The sequence below is a fragment of the Mizuhopecten yessoensis genome, unplaced genomic scaffold (genome assembly GCF_002113885.1).
Source record: "Mizuhopecten yessoensis strain PY_sf001 unplaced genomic scaffold, ASM211388v2 scaffold8745, whole genome shotgun sequence".
In the NCBI taxonomy this organism is placed as follows: Eukaryota; Metazoa; Mollusca; class Bivalvia; order Pectinida; family Pectinidae; genus Mizuhopecten; species Mizuhopecten yessoensis.
In genome coordinates, this window is record NW_018407700.1 from 1,310,457 (window position 1) to 1,324,558 (window position 14,102).

General features: G+C 38.6%; 2 protein-coding genes across 3 annotated transcripts in view; one reads left to right on the forward strand and one right to left on the reverse strand.

The window, feature by feature from the left end:
- The window catches only part of LOC110456442 (activating signal cointegrator 1 complex subunit 3-like), a 356,696-nt gene that overhangs the window by 236,213 nt on the left and 106,381 nt on the right, over window positions 1-14,102 (forward strand). The gene's annotated exons all lie outside the window — the stretch shown is intronic.
- The window catches only part of LOC110456421, a 77,827-nt gene that overhangs the window by 38,514 nt on the left and 25,211 nt on the right, over window positions 1-14,102 (reverse strand). Inside the window, exon 2 of one of the 2 annotated variants that reach the window (XM_021507177.1) lies at window positions 6,891-7,142. The exons of the other annotated variant lie outside the window; for it this stretch is intronic. The gene's annotated coding sequence lies outside the window, so the exon portion shown is untranslated. The remainder of the gene's footprint in view (window positions 1-6,890; window positions 7,143-14,102) is intronic. 2 annotated transcript variants of the gene reach the window in all.

Here is a 14,102-nt window from a genome sequence, read left to right on the forward strand (position 1 = left end):
GATAGAACTGAGTTTAATGGAAGTATGACAGACTTCTCAGAACTCTGACTAAGAACTGCTATCATCCCAGACTACTCTAGCTATTGCTACAACAGTGAATTGCAATCCAGCATTGCCCGGCTCGGACAGAAGACCACAAGAGCTAAGACAGAATAGAAACACATTTAACGTCCCTTTCTGTTAGAAATAGGCTGGAAAGTTAGTCCTATTGGCCTTATAGAGCCAGAAATAGGTTGGAAAGTTAGTCCTATTGGCCATACAGAGCCAGAAATAGGCTGGAAAGTTAGTCCTATAGGCCATACAGAGCCAGAAATAGGCTGGAAAGTTAGTCCTATTGGCCTTATAGAGCCAGAAATAGGTTGGAAAGTTAGTCCTATTGGCCATACAGAGCCAGAAATAGGCTGGAAAGTTAGTCCTATAGGCCATACAGAGCCAGAAATAGGCTGGAAAGTTAGTCCTATTGGCCATACAGAGCCAGAAATAGGCTGGAAAGTCTGTCCTATTGGCCATACAGAGCCAGAAATAGGCTGGAAAGTTAGTCCTATTGGCCATACAGAGCCAGAAATAGGCTGGAAAGTCTGTCCTATTGGCCATACAGAGCCAGAAATAGGCTGGAAAGTCTGTCCTATTGGCCATACAGAGCCAGAAATAGGCTGGAAAGTCTGTCCTATTGGCCATACAGAGCCAGAAATAGGCTGGAAAGTCTGTCCTATTGGCCATACAGAGCCAGAAATAGGCTGGAAAGTCTGTCCTATTGGCCATACAGAGCCAGAAATAGGCTGGAAAGTCTGTCCTATTGGCCATACAGAGCCAGAAATAGGCTGGAAAGTCTGTCCTATTGGCCATACAGAGCCAGAAATAGGCTGGAAAGTCTGTCCTATTGGCCATACAGAGCCAGAAATAGGCTGGAAAGTCTGTCCTATTGGCCATACAGAGCCAGAAATAGGCTGGAAAGTCTGTCCTATTGGCCATACAGAGCCAGAAATAGGCTGGAAAGTCTGTCCTATTGGCCATACAGAGCCAGAAATAGGCTGGAAAGTCTGTCCTATTGGCCATACAGAGCCAGAAATAGGCTGGAAAGTCTGTCCTATTGGCCATACAGAGCCAGAAATAGGCTGGAAAGTTAGTCCTATAGGCCATACAGAGCCAGAAATAGGCTGGAAAGTTAGTCCTATTGGCCATACAGAGCCAGAAATAGGCTGGAAAGTCTGTCCTATTGGCCATACAGAGCCAGAAATAGGCTGGAAAGTCTGTCCTATTGGCCATACAGAGCCAGAAATAGGCTGGAAAGTCTGTCCTATTGGCCATACAGAGCCAGAAATAGGCTGGAAAGTCTGTCCTATTGGCCATACAGAGCCAGAAATAGGCTGGAAAGTCTGTCCTATTGGCCATACAGAGCCAGAAATAGGCTGGAAAGTCTGTCCTATTGGCCATACAGAGCCAGAAATAGGCTGGAAAGTCTGTCCTATAGGCCATACAGAGCCAGAAATAGGCTGGAAAGTTAGTCCTATTGGCCATACAGAGCCAGAAATAGGCTGGAAAGTCTGTCCTATTGGCCATACAGAGCCAGAAATAGGCTGGAAAGTCTGTCCTATTGGCCATACAGAGCCAGAAATAGGCTGGAAAGTCTGTCCTATTGGCCATACAGAGCCAGAAATAGGCTGGAAAGTCTGTCCTATTGGCCATACAGAGCCAGAAATAGGCTGGAAAGTCTGTCCTATTGGCCATACAGAGCCAGAAATAGGCTGGAAAGTCTGTCCTATTGGCCATACAGAGCCAGAAATAGGCTGGAAAGTCTGTCCTATAGGCCATACAGAGCCAGAAATAGGCTGGAAAGTCTGTCCTATTGGCCATACAGAGCCAGAAATAGGCTGGAAAGTCTGTCCTATTGGCCATACAGAGCCAGAAATAGGCTGGAAAGTCTGTCCTATTGGCCATACAGAGCCAGAAATAGGCTGGAAAGTCTGTCCTATTGGCCATACAGAGCCAGAAATAGGCTGGAAAGTCTGTCCTATTGGCCATACAGAGCCAGAAATAGGCTGGAAAGTCTGTCCTATTGGCCATACAGAGCCAGAAATAGGCTGGAAAGTCTGTCCTATTGGCCATACAGAGCCAGAAATAGGCTGGAAAGTCTGTCCTATTGGCCATACAGAGCCAGAAATAGGCTGGAAAGTCTGTCCTATTGGCCATACAGAGCCAGAAATAGGCTGGAAAGTCTGTCCTATTGGCCATACAGAGCCAGAAATAGGCTGGAAAGTCTGTCCTATTGGCCATACAGAGCCAGAAATAGGCTGGAAAGTCTGTCCTATTGGCCATACAGAGCCAGAAATAGGCTGGAAAGTCTGTCCTATTGGCCATACAGAGCCAGAAATAGGCTGGAAAGTCTGTCCTATTGGCCATACAGAGCCAGAAATAGGCTGGAAAGTCTGTCCTATTGGCCATACAGAGCCAGAAATAGGCTGGAAAGTCTGTCCTATTGGCCATACAGAGCCAGAAATAGGCTGGAAAGTCTGTCCTATTGGCCATACAGAGCCAGAAATAGGCTGGAAAGTCTGTCCTATTGGCCATACAGAGCCAGAAATAGGCTGGAAAGTCTGTCCTATTGGCCATACAGAGCCAGAAATAGGCTGGAAAGTCTGTCCTATTGGCCATACAGAGCCAGAATTAGGCTGGAAAGTCTGTCCTATTGGCCATACAGAGCCAGAAATAGGCTGGAAAGTCTGTCCTATAGGCCATACAGAGCCAGAAATAGGCTGGAAAGCCTGTTGCTTCCGATCTCTAGCTTAAATTATATCTAACGCTATTAAAGAAAAGGATACCTAGTAATAGACCAGCAGAGTCCAGACTTAAAGAATATAAGTGCCGTGAAGGTTAAGACCACACAGTAGAAAAAGAATATCCTTATATGCTGTCTTCTCTACCTATACTTAAAACTCAATAATAAAGAACCAATTACTTCCATTATTGAAAAACAATATAATATTTATCTTGATTAAAATCTCCTAACATGTCAAAGACAACATATATGATCATCAAAACGCAGTCACAACAGCACAAAAATATGTGACACCAGTTCAGTATTTTGTGTATGACATTAGTAGAGAGGGGGGCCTCGTGATCTTTGTGAGCCTTGGGCGTGAGGAATGTGCAGCACATATCTGTGGCTGTGGGGTTACGGTGGATAACCACGTGTGACAGGGACCTCAACAGGGGTATAATGTCACCAGATGTACCAGGGGGCGCCACCCAATCCATTGTAGACACACAATAACCTCGTTCAGTTGGTTACAGCCGATCAAACTTGACCGCACATATGGACAGAGATTCCACAGGAGGAAGACATTTCTGATGTTCTGTGTTAAAAGTTTGTTTTAATTATACTTACTGTACATATTGTGGTTAATGTCATTGATACTACGGTAAATATTACTGGAGTTTGATGGGCAATTAATTAATACAAAATTTCAATTTTATTTTACAGAGTTGTGTTTCCTTTTTTCTTCTTTTCTTTAATATGTCTTTTTGAAAAATTTAAAAAATTGATCAAAATATTAAATTATATTATAATCAATTAATTCCTAATTATTTGTTAAAGTTATTATTAGTTATGACAAAGTTCTATTCCTGGTCCCTATGGTTTATATCGGGGTCTGAATTACGTTCCAGTAAACAGAGCTAGCTATAAGGAATACTGTACACAGTTTAATTACTGCTAAGTTAAAGCAGGTTAATCTACCATGGACAGGAATGGTTGGGTGGTATTGTCGTCTACTGTCATCTATGACACGTCGACGAGAATCATCGACGAGGATCTTTACAGAGTTGTCAAGATCCTCGCCGGGTATTATTGTCATTGTCAGGACTTAGACAACTAACACGAAGCGTGAATAGACCACAGATGGTACAGGACGCCAGGATGTATAGGATGTCACAATATAACCTTGATAAAACGCTCATCTGCCTAATAAAGTGTACTAATGAGTAATCAGGTTAAGATGTTAGAGGTTGATTCGGTTGTGCAGTTAGTTGGGATATATGATACGGTATGTGTTAGGTATCTTTTTACGATAAGTTGGTATATTGGATACCATATATGTTTGTATAAAGGCCATAGATCAAACTAGCCACAGTATGGGTATTAAAGGGTATAAGGAATCAGACTGGGTCTTGAAAACAACATGGTTTAGCAGCTAAAACTTTCATCTGTAACAGGGAGCTATAGTGAATGGAAAAGTGTAGAAACGTTTATAAGGATATTATTCACCAATTTTCCGCTCAATCATCTCCAAAATCTATCTGTATAAGCTAGAGAAAGAGCTTGAAAAATGCAATGCTAGATCAAGAGGTTCAAACATACATTCACTGCGAGGCCAAGAGGCTCAAACATACATTCACTGCGAAGCCAAGAGGCTCAAACATACATTCACTGCGAGGCCAAGAGGCTCAAACATACATTCACTGCGAGACGAAGAGGTTGGAACATACATTACTTGATTAAGAGGTTTAAACACACATACCTACACTGCTAGACTAATAGGTTCACACATTACTGTTTGACCAAGATGTAAACACATTATGCTAGACAAAAGGGTTCAAATATACATTGGGGTCATTGCTAGACCAAGAGGTTCAATCATTACTGTTAGACTGAAAAGTGTTCGCTTATAGACCAAGAAATTTGCAAAATGTCATTAGTCTTAAGGTTCACAAGTACACAAAACTAGAGGCCAACATGTTCATACAGGTTTACACTGCTTAACTATCTGCCAGAGACTAAGAACTAATGGTATGTATATTGGCTAGACCTTGAATTTCATTGGGAAAAAACTAGAATGTTTAACAGTCCACCAACACACAAAGGAGGCCACCTGGGCCAAAAACAGTTACTAAAACAATTAACATCAGTTAACATAAAAAAAAAAAAAACACAAAAATGCAAATGAAAAATATATATACACTCATACAATTATAATCCAAGCATAAACATTTCACGAAATATTAGGTTGTATGTTCAAAAAAAAAAAGAAGACTGAGGCTTGGATAGAGCTTTGACCTTTAAAACTCAAAACGGCATTCAAAGATGCATTATTGGACCTGAAGTAGTATTTTGGGTCAGCCTGACAAAACAATGACCGCCAGGTGACATTGAACAGATAATGGCATTTATATGCCAGCCTTGTAATAATATTATTATTTACTATAATACAGTGAGTGTGTTGACCTACTTCTGTCAATACAGTTAAATCCTTACTCCAGGATCCCTGTACAAACATCTGTTACGCCATATTGATTCTGATCAAATCTGACTCTAAAGAGTTTTATCAGTCATTAAACAATCAATATGTTCTACATTCAGCACAAATGTTTGAAATACCCAGCCTCTCTTGGGTGCTGTTATAAACCTGTGTATCAACAGTCATAGGTCACGGCCAGGGGTAATCACGTTCCTTCGGTTGATGTTGTTCACTTCTATATGTTATGGTGGTCTGTTTGGGAACACTTGAAGGTGAAGATGTATCAGAATAGCTCAAAAGGCAGGAATTATACTTTAGGACTTTAAGGGCACAACAGCGATCTTCAGCAATAATGCTCAAGAATCTTTGGTTTGTTTGTGTCTAGTGGTGTTACCTGTCTGTTACAACTTACCATTGATAGAGTGAACCCCGGTCATGTGTCTAGTGGTGTTACCTAGTCATGTGTCTAGTTGTGTTACCTGTCTGTTACAACTTACCATTGATAGAGTGAACCCCAGTCATGTGTCTAGTGGTGTTACCTGTCTGTAACAACTTCCCATTGATAGAGTGAACCCCAGTCATGTGTCTAGTGGTGTTACCCAGTCATGTGTCTAGTGGTGTTACCTGTCTGTTACAACTTCCCATTGATAGAGTGAACCCCAGTCATGTGTCTAGTGGTGTTACCTGTCTGTAACAACTTCCCATTGATAGAGTGAACCCTGGTCATGTGTCTAGTGGTGTAACTTTAGACTGCTTTCCATTGATAGATCAGTAAATGATTTTATTCTGCACCAAACAGATCTTGAGTTACCTTAGCTGTGTAAAATATCAGGAAGTATGTAGTTGATTGTATCAGGTTAATACTGCTGTGACCTTTTGACTACAGATTTTAGGCAAAGTCAATGTTATAATACCAGGAAAAATAAACAAAGTGTTTTCTGTACTGAAATTAGTTAAAGACGGTTTGAAATTCAAAACCACAGGTAGCATTTCTCAATAGTACCTCATAATAAGTTAAAATTGTATAATTACTTTGATACACATTTTCAATGATAAAATATTGTAAATAATCAAATTATTTCCTCAAAATTGAAATTAACCATATTTTAATCCTACAGGCCATTTCACCTGTGGATTAAGATACAATACATGTTATTTCTCAGTTAGAGACTACCTTTGTTTGAAGGTGAACCACCAGCTCATCCCAAAGGGAGACTACCTTTGTTTGAAGGTGAACCACCAGCTCATCCCAAAGGGAGACTACCTTTGTTTGAAGGTGAACCACCAGCTCATCCTAAAGGGAGACTACCTTTGTTTGAAGGTGAACCACCAGCTCATCCTAAAGGGAGACTACCTTTGTTTGAAGGTGAACCACCAGCTCATCCTAAAGGGAGACTACCTTTGTTTGAAGGTGAACCACCAGCTCATCCTAAAGGGAGACTACCTTTGTTTGAAGGTGAACCACCAGCTCATCCTAAAGGGAGACTACCTTTGTTTGAAGGTGAACCACCAGCTCATCCTAAAGGGAGACTGAGTACACTGATGTGATAGAGAAAGTAAAGACCATTATCTAGATCTAGTATCCCCATCCAATCACACGCCTGGCTATAACCAAACATTTTATGCTACTTGATACCCTCCGGTTAATTAACTTACCTTTATCAGAAAATACAGGCACACCAATTTAATTCAAGGTCAAAGATATCCACAAATATATCGATTGTCCTTTTAAACTGTCGTAGTAAAATGGTTCACTACAATGTCAATAAGAGGTGTCCTTAATACAACACACAAAGGTATGACACACAGGTACGCTGGCTCGTTCACTTCGACAGCCTAGCTCAGCATCCCGTGGTACAGGTGACGTGCTTTTATAGATCCGTGTGATTTCCCAGGACAACTGGTCACCTGCGAAAACAGAATTGAGTCGAGCATTGACAGGCGGTTACAGAGCTTGGTGTAACACACAATGTGCCTCTATCAAACGTTCCCACAGATTGGGAGGAACGGTTCTCCTCCTTAAACTGGTTCCATGCTTTAGTATCGGGTAACATGTATAAAATCTTGATAGCATATATATGGACAGCTTAATTCTCAATGTTTCATTAAATATTGTAAAACATTACCAAACTAAGATTAAAATTTACTCAAATTTTATCCATTTTTTTAATTAAAAATGTACTCCTGGAAAGGAAGTTACTCCTGGAAAGGAAGTTATCTTGATAAAAATAAATTTAAATAAGTAATTTATGTATAATTTTATCAAAGTTAAAATTTCACACATTTTCAATTTCTTGGTGTAAAGCTTGCGATGCTTTGAGATAGCCCAGCCTGTACAGTTGTCAGCTGCATTACCACACCTTACCTGACAGCAGCCGTTGATGGATAATGTTTCATAATCCGCAGGCAATTTAATATTTTTAATAAGTTTTAATTTTCGAAAAAAAATATTGTTAGAGTAATCAATATGTTGAGAAACAGGCCTGGTAGTTGTAGTGATGAAGGGAGTCGTTGTGTCTGTAACGGATTCTGGGGTGACACAGGGTTACTTTAGACATAAAAAGGCTGTTTACCAGGTATTACTTTTGACACCTTGATTTTATTATTTTAATTCAAATTTCTGCCCTGAGTTTTGACACTTGTGATGGACAGTTGGCACACTATGATACATGCACCTGTTCCCATCATCTCCATGTTAGTGACGATACATGATCAATATATACCTGGGTTGTATTACAGTTGGCTGGCGTTTTCTACACCTGTAATATAGCGTCGGGAAACAAGTTTCTGAACATTTCTAAAGCATATATGTGCATGCTTTATTTAGGGTTTTGTTATACATCAGTATTGTCTACTTTTCTCTTCATAAAGTCCGTCAATATAACACACATAATTAATTAACTTCAATGTTTAGTTGTGGTAAATCACACTAATTAACACTGGAACTGTAAATTAACATTTATGGATTGCCGTAATTGCTGTAGAACTATAAAATATATCAATCGGAATAGATTTTGCTCATGGATATTCGTACTCATGAGAGAAATATGGCAATTTGGCCAGCTAAGAGCCATCGCTCTGACAGGAATGTGTGGCTACGTTGACAAGTTTAAGATTGCGGAGATGCCACGCCGTTGGAGATGGGAGGCCATTCTGCATGGGTGCGGGAGTGTTAGTCCCCTCTGATTTAACACCCAACACACCATCACGGAATAGGGGCAACCGGTGTAATTAAATCAAGCAAGACAAATGAGTCAATATTTTGCTACCTTTTTGTATTACAGTTATGGCGACTTAATTGGGGAAATGGCCAGCGTTGAACAGTTGTCATTACAGCGATCAATGTATGGCTTAGCCCCACAGGCAAAATCAGGAGAGCAACGAAAAATCTGTATTGATTTTAGCCATTTCCTCACGTGTGTTGGGACAATTTTTGAAATATCTTTAAAACTATTTTTCATGGCACACCAAGTGACACTCAATTTTTTTGTCATGTTCATCAACAAACATCAATGACACGGGTTCGTCCATTACCGACGTGAGTGCCGGGTGTACAGATTTTACCGATAAGGATCTATGTTCCATATAACAAAGGTGCTATGGCTGTCGCTCAAGTTTTATACATTGTCACTTTGGTAATGAACAACACCCATGAAGCCCGTGTTTGTACACTTTTTTACAACTTCACTGAAACCTGTACACGCGACAAACAGCTTGGGGAGCACACCCATCCTTTACACTTTGATACCAGGATTTTTTATTTTTTAACCTCTAAAGCAGTTTTCTATTTAGTTGACTTAATTTGACATTATATGCATGTAGCTATCTCTTGGTATATCTTTATTGGTATAGCCATCTCTCTATAAATAATGGCTGCTGTGTCTCCCTGCTCAATTTGCAAATGGAGACATGCAACTACACAACTTTGGTAGAAAGACTTGCCTAAAGACACATGGGAAGGGGGTTGTGTTATCAAATCTGGATTAAAATCTTTAAAACTTTGATTGATTTTGTAATAATTGGGCACATCACAAAGATCAGTCTATGATAAACCTTTATGAAATATATGTGCTCAGATTTTATAATAGCAGACTGAAGCAAAAGATATTTCTTAAAGGTATGTTACAGTTTCTGTTTTATCATCTGAATTAGGATAAAGATGATAACTTTGAAACGTTTTGTCTGTAAGATAATTTGCGTTATCAGAATAACTGTCTCTTTACTCAAAGATATGAGTTTGGCCAGATAGATAAATAAAAAATGAGTTTGTCTCTCAGTTAATCTACTTTCCCTTCACCCTTGTATCTGATAAAAATGATATCTCAAAGAAGGACTTTGTATATATACCAGAGGCACCAGAAGTAACATTGTCTTCAGATAAGATAATTTTACAAAATTGATATGTCTACATTTCAAAATAAAAACTTCCTGTTTTGATATGATTTTGGTATTGACTTTCACAGCTGTGTGTCATGTAGTACAGAGCTAATATTAAGCTCCTACCCTTATAGGTATACATCAGCTGTGTGTCATGTAGTACAGAGCTTATATTAGGCTCCTACCCTTATAGGTATACATCAGGCTATTCAAGGCAGTTTGTTAATAAGCCAAGAAAACCAATTCTGTCAAGGTCTTTAGTGTATTAAAGTAAAGGGAGGATGCTTTAAAAAAATCACAATAACTCTTAAGGATCCCAGTCTGCAGGCAAAACACTAATCCCACCCCAAGTTGTTCATACAAACAGTTACCTCCCCTCAATTCATTCACCCCGACATATTTAACTAGACTTTCCCAGTCTTTGATTTGGTAAGGTTCAAATGTGAGTTTAGGGGTGAATGGGTTAATGTTTTTATACAAATAAACTGCTGATTTGGTACCTCAGTCTGGCTTCGTTGTGGTTAGAGTAACTGTATTGTGATCGAAGGTCCAGGGTTCAAACCTCAGTCTGGCTTCGTTGATTTTTAGTACGTCCGGCATCCGGCGTCTGGCCGGCAACTTTTTCTTTTAAACGACTTCTTTTGAAGAACTGGAGGACCTAGGGTCATGATATTTGGCCAGTAGGTACCTGGGATGGAGTGCTTTAAAGTTTCCTCATTAAAATGACCTTGACCTGCTTTTAAGGTCACAGGGGTCAAATATGTTCAAAATTCAAACAACAATATCTTAAGAACCTTTTGGACTAGAGTCATGATACTTAGTAATGCTATGTAGACCAGCAGTGCAAATCTTTTTCTTATTTACAGTATTGAGGTCAAAGGTCAACTTTAAGTGATAGTAGGGGGTCAAACGTTAACATGGGTTAAAAGCTTAAACAATCTTCTTCTCAAGTTCCATTAGGCCCAGGGACATAATATTTGGCCAGTAGGTACCTTGGATGGAGTACTATCTCAAGGTCACAGGAGTCAAATATGTTCAAAACTTCAAACAACAAAATCAAAAGAACCTTGTGGACTAGAGTCATGATACCTGGGTATGTTTTGTAGACCAGCAGTGCGAATCTTTTTCTTCATTACAGTAATGAGGTCAAAGGTCAACTTTAAGTGATAGTAGGGGGTCAAACGTTAACATGGGTTAAAAGCTTTAACAATCTTCTGCTCAAGTTCCATAAGGTCCATGGTCATGATATATGGCCAGTAGGTACCTGGGATGGAGTGCTGTAAAGTTTCCTCATTAAAATGACTTTGACTATCTTTCTAGGTCACAGGGGTCAAATATGTTCAAAACTTCAAACAACAATATCTTAAGAACCTTGTGGACTAGAGTCATGATACCTGGGTATATTATGAAGCCTAGCAGTGCGAATCTTTTTCTTAATTACAGTAATGAGGTCAAAGGTCAACTTTAAGTGATAGTAGGGGGTCAAACGTTAACATGGGTTTAAAGCTTAAACAATCTTCTTCTCACGTTCCATAAGGTCCAGGGACATAATATTTGGCCAGTAGGTACCTGGGATGGAGTGCTATAAAGTTTCCTCATTAAAATGACTTTGACTTTCTTTCTAGGTCACAGGGGTCAAATATAGGTCACAGGGGTCAAATATGTTAAAAACTTCAAACAACAATATCCTAAGAACCATTTGGACTAGAGTCATGATACCTTGGTATTTTATGTAGAACAGCAGTGCAAATCTTTTTCTTAATTACAGTAATGAGGTCAAAGGTCAGCTTTAAGTGCTAGTCAGGGTTTAAATGTCAACATGGGTTAAAAGCTTTAACAATCTTCCTCTCAAGTTCCATATGGCCCAGGGTCATGATATTCGTCCAGTAGGTACCAGGAATAGAGTGCTATAACGTTTCCTCTTTATAATGAACTTGATCTACTTTCAAGGTCTCAGGAGTCAAAAATGTTAGAAAATTCAAACGACAATATCCTAAGAACGANCAGGGGTCAAATATGTTCAAAACTTCAAACAACAATATCCTAAGAATCATTTGGTCTAGAGTCATGATACCTGGGTATGTTATGTAGACCAGCAGTGTGAATCTTTTTCTTTATTACAGTAACTAATGAGGTCAAATGTCAACTTTAAATGTTAGCTGGAGTCAAAGGTCAACGTGGGTTAAAAGCTTTAAAATTACAATTTCACACTCAAATTTCAAACAACAATATCTTAAGAAGCGTTTTAGAGATGTTAAAATGTCTTGCGTTCTAGTTACCAAATTTGGTCTGAAGTTAACTATATGTCAGTTTCATGTAACAAAAGAAACAGGTGAGCGATACAGGCCCTTTTGGCCTCTTGTTAACCTCAGAACAGACTATCGTTCATATTTTAATATTTATAATCTTTGAATGTTATCATGAAATATTCATGTGGGTTTCTATTTAGGTATTGTCATGTGGGTAAAATGTTACAAATTCCTAGTTATAGTTTTTGTCAGTGTTGCAAGGTCCATAACAAATCTCTATGAATAGATCAAGCTACAAATGTCATCTGCTCTTCACTACTTGTAGAAATCATATTTGAGAGATTTTAAAGTATTGAACACATTTGAACTGTACCTCTAACATGGATGTATAATGTTGTGCTAACTGTATACTGTTCATATACATGCACTTATTCACAGACTTACACTATTTAAAATAATACAAATGCACTCTTCAAATCACTGAGTTATCTTTAAGTGTTAAGTGATATAAACAAGGATATAGATCAGATACAGCCAGTGTTGAAAATCCATAAGATAGCAAAGCAGGTTGTTTTTTGACACAGGGCAGAGTTTAAATATATAAAAAAAAATCTCTTAGATTGGAATTTCTGAAGATAAAAAGTTTTTTAAACGAATTATATAAGTGAATTTTTAATTGATTTTACATAAGTTAAGGCAGAGTTTGTCATCATTATGTTGATAAATATTGTACACAGTTTTGTATTAAAACATGTACACTTTATCCCTGATGAAACATATCTTCTTCAACAAGAAGCTTGCCTTAGGTATCATGCTTCTAAATTGGCTTTGTGCATTCAATCTCGTTTCAAACTGTTTCGAAGAATTACAAAATTGGAGAAAGTGGATAACAGTCTTGTTTATGAGAGAAGATCCCGTAAAATTGACACAAAGTGTGTAAAACTGACAGCAAGTACACATTGCTATTTATCGTGTCATTAGATCCAACTTTCGGGAGGTGATATTGGAAATTTCATGTAACTTAATGATTAAACTGATAGGGATGATTAATTGAGAAAAGATTTTGTCATATTTAATATTTTGATTTTACTGGAAGTACTCAGTATATTTCAAATGGTCATAGAAACTTGCAAAAAGTGCACAAGACGTGACATCATTGTTGTTTGTTAGATTGTGTTACTGATCTAACTAAGTATGATTTATAACAAAACACGTACAAAGGAAACAAAACCTCTAGTGTTGGAGTAGTATTTGGTAATTCTAGTGGGGAAAAAAAAGGTATTAAGACACAAAAAAGAAAATGAGGATAGATTTTCACCCTTGTGTACCAGGTTTTACCTTAGAGGATAGGCAGTTTATAATTTAATACCCAACATAATGGAGTTTGCCTCGTGTCGTGGAGTTTGCCTCCTGTCGTGGAGTTTGCCTCGTGTGGTGATTGGGGAGGGTTTAACATGTTGATATGTTACAGAGATAGGTTTGAACTGTAATTTGATGCTACTTTCCAAATGATATTTTTACAGTTACACACTTGGGCTCCCCGGGTTTCAATTTTCTGATGTAGCGGTTTCAATTTTCTGATGTAGCAGTTTCAATTTTCTGATGTAGCCGATGGCTGCAAGGATATCACTGTAGATGACTTGTAAAAAGAATTGCTTAGAAAAAAGGAAGAAATTATCTGGGGGTGGGGGGGGTTGTGTACTTTTGTTGTAAGTGGTAATTTGTGTACCTACATGCATGTGTGCTGTATGTCGTTCAGTGTTCGTCTGTCTGTCTGTCCATGCTTCATCTGTCCCTCCATACTTTTGTTTCCAGATATTATCTTATAACCCAAAAGACAAACCTTTTTAATTTGACATGGTACCTGGTACAATGTGATATGTAGATGTGCAATAGGGGTTTTCTAAATTTTTAAGGTCAAGGTTACTGTAACTGATATTAACCACGAGTAGGTGGCCTTCAGCACTTGTTTAACACTTTATTACCCACACATTTGAAAATGTGAAATGATATTGTTGTGACTTTTGCTTTGTGATTATTAGGGATACAGTCGAGCACATAGTTTGGCCTCTGCTGACTTGTCAATGATATTTATTCTAGAGTGTCACAGTAATGAAGTGCTAACAGCTGCATACTGCCACAGTATATATTTTTTTCATTTTTTTCCCATAAAATTTGAGGTTTTAATATTCTTTTACAAGTTAAGTTTTTTCACATTTGCCTGTCCTGGGGGGGGGGGGGG